The 2,500-nt window shown below is 38.5% G+C and overlaps 1 protein-coding gene across 1 annotated transcript in view; it reads left to right on the top strand.

Annotated features, from left to right (window-relative positions):
• LOC137642804 (open rectifier potassium channel protein 1-like) overlaps nt 1-2,500 on the top strand; it is a 146,746-nt gene that overhangs the window by 93,921 nt on the left and 50,325 nt on the right.

Here is a 2,500-nt window from a genome sequence, read left to right as displayed (position 1 = left end):
AGCAAATCAGGCAAGTAAAATTTGGAGATCTAATCGCCTGAAATTACATATAAAAATCACACTATATATCAGTTTAGTGAGATCGGTGTTACTCTATGGACATGAGTCATGGTATGATAATGAAATAATCTCCAATAGATTTAGTGGATTTGAGAACAAAGCCCTCACAAAGATATTGGGAGTTAAATGGCAGGACACGATTAGAAATGAAACTATAAGAGAGATTACTTAAGTACCATATGTGGATGAAATCATGGTGAGGGGTAGATGGAGATGGTTTGGACATGCTCTTCGCACCCCCCAAGAGAGATCAATTCACCAAACGTTCTGCTGGGCTCCACAAGGGATTACAAAAGTTGGAAGACACAGGTCTACATGGCTGAGGACTATGTAGCACGAAGTAGGAGAGGATGAATGGAGAAGTATTGATTTAAAAGCTCAAGATAGAGATGACTGGCGAAATCTAACAGAGGCCCTTTGCGTCAATAGGCGTAGTAGGAGATGATGATGATGATGGATATAAAGTATATATATATATATATATATATATATATATATATATATATAGATATAGATATATATAGATATAGATATATATATATATATATATATATATATATATATATACTGTATATATATATATATATATATATATATATATATATATATATATGATGAAAACTCAACATTAACAAAGTTACAGCTTCCCTATATATTAAGGAGCAAGTACCTGGCTATATATATATATATATATATATATATATATATATATATATATATATATATATATATATGTCATTCGAGTAGGGAGAGAGGGAGTAGTCATACCCTGGTGAGATGGGGGTACAACGAGAGAAAAGGGGGAGGGGGTGGGAAGGGTCGAATCTGAGTGCGTTTGCGCATATCTATATGTAAATATTTACGTCATTGTTGACGGGTCGCATACACTAGTTAATACATGTCGCATTACGGTTCGATATCTCATCAAAAGTACAGAGATAGGCATTTATGACAGGTCGCGTACACTACTTAATACACGTCGCATTACGGTTCGATATCTCATCAAAAGTACAGAGATAGGCATTTATGACAGGTCGCGTACACTACTTAATACACGTCGCATTACGGTTCGATATCTCATCAAAAGTACAGAGATAGGCATTTATGACAGGTCGCGTACACTACTTAATACACGTCGCATTACGGTTCGATATCTCATCAAAAGTACAGAGATAGGCATTTATGACAGGTCGCGTACACTACTTAATACACGTCGCATTACGGTTCGATATCTCATCAAAAGTACAGAGATAGGCATTTATGACAGGTCGCGTACACTACTTAATACACGTCGCATTACGGTTCGATATCTCATCAAAAGTACAGAGATAGGCATTTATGACAGGTCGCGTACACTACTTAATACACGTCGCATTACGGTTCGATATCTCATCAAAAGTACAGAGATAGGCATTTATGACAGGTCGCGTACACTACTTAATACACGTCGCATTACGGTTCGATATCTCATCAAAAGTACAGAGATAGGCATTTATGACAGGTCGCGTACACTACTTAATACACGTCGCATTACGGTTCGATATCTCATCAAAAGTACAGAGATAGGCATTTATGACAGGTCGCGTACACTACTTAATACACGTCGCAATACGGTTCGATATCTCATCAAAAGTACAGAGGTAGCATTTATGACGGGTCGCGTACCCTACTTAATACATGTCGCATTACGGTTCGATATCTCATCCAAAGCGCTGGAGTATCCTCAAGAGAAGATCCTCCTCTTCTTGATCTAACTCGTGAGAGGCGTCAAACACCGCCCACTTTGCAAATCATCTCTTAAACAGACGAAATGTAACTCGTGCAAAGACAGGATCAATTTAACTGTCAACTCACAATTACCAGTCATAATCTCCCAGCATTCTTTTGTACTGCGTGACGTCAACAGATAATCGACCCATTGGGGTCGACTAATCTCAACCACCTAGGGGCTAGACGCACCGTCAAAAAGCCCCTGTCCGGAGAGAAGCTCCGGGCAATCTAAAGAAGAAGAATGGGTCACCAAGTTCAGGTCGGTTGCTTGTTAAATCTATCATTATCATTATCATTAACATTCTTATCATTATAATTACCTCCGCCAACGAATTAGGAGAGGTTATGCTTTCGCCCGATATTTCTCCGTTAGTTTGTTTGTTTGTGAACAGCTTCCTGGCCACAATCTTACCCATAGAGGTGTGAAACTCTCAGGGGTTAATTGTTATGTTAAGACGTGGAAGTGATTCAATTTTGAAAGTCCCAGGTCAAAGGTCAAAGTCAAGCAAAAGGTCGACCGAATTAACCCTAAGGCAAGCTGGTTCCGAGAAATAAGCTACCGTGGCGGTGGTATGCTCTCTACTGAGTGCCCCTCTAATTGATGTTATAGAAAATTTGGACAAACTCATGTCATAGTAAAAGAAGTCTTATATCAATTTAGGAAATTTCG

Source organism: Palaemon carinicauda, chromosome 6, assembly GCF_036898095.1.
Source record: "Palaemon carinicauda isolate YSFRI2023 chromosome 6, ASM3689809v2, whole genome shotgun sequence".
In the NCBI taxonomy this organism is placed as follows: Eukaryota; Metazoa; Arthropoda; class Malacostraca; order Decapoda; family Palaemonidae; genus Palaemon; species Palaemon carinicauda.
Note: the sequence above shows the minus strand (reverse complement) of the source record. Positions and strands in the feature narration are given on the sequence as shown.